We start from the raw sequence: 282 nt of genomic DNA, 5'->3' as shown, positions 1-282 counted from the left end.
AGCAGCATATCTCCACCAGACTCCATGTAAATAATCACTACTTTTAGCGTGTATAGAGCAGCATATCTCCACCAGAGTAGTGATTATTTAAATGGAGTCTGGTGGGTTTGGTGCTTTTTTTCACGTTAAATTGAAAGGATCTTACTCAAAAGTTTTATTCTTAGATTGTTCGATCATTGTCGCATTAATACAAAGTGAACTGAGCTTATTGGTGTGTGTGTGTGTGTGTGTGTGTGTGTGTGTGTGTGTGTGTGTGTGTGTGTGTGTGTGTGTGTGTGTGTG

Source organism: Etheostoma cragini, chromosome 19 (genome assembly GCF_013103735.1).
Source record: "Etheostoma cragini isolate CJK2018 chromosome 19, CSU_Ecrag_1.0, whole genome shotgun sequence".
NCBI classification, from domain to species: Eukaryota; Metazoa; Chordata; class Actinopteri; order Perciformes; family Percidae; genus Etheostoma; species Etheostoma cragini.
This window is presented reverse-complemented; position numbering follows the sequence as displayed.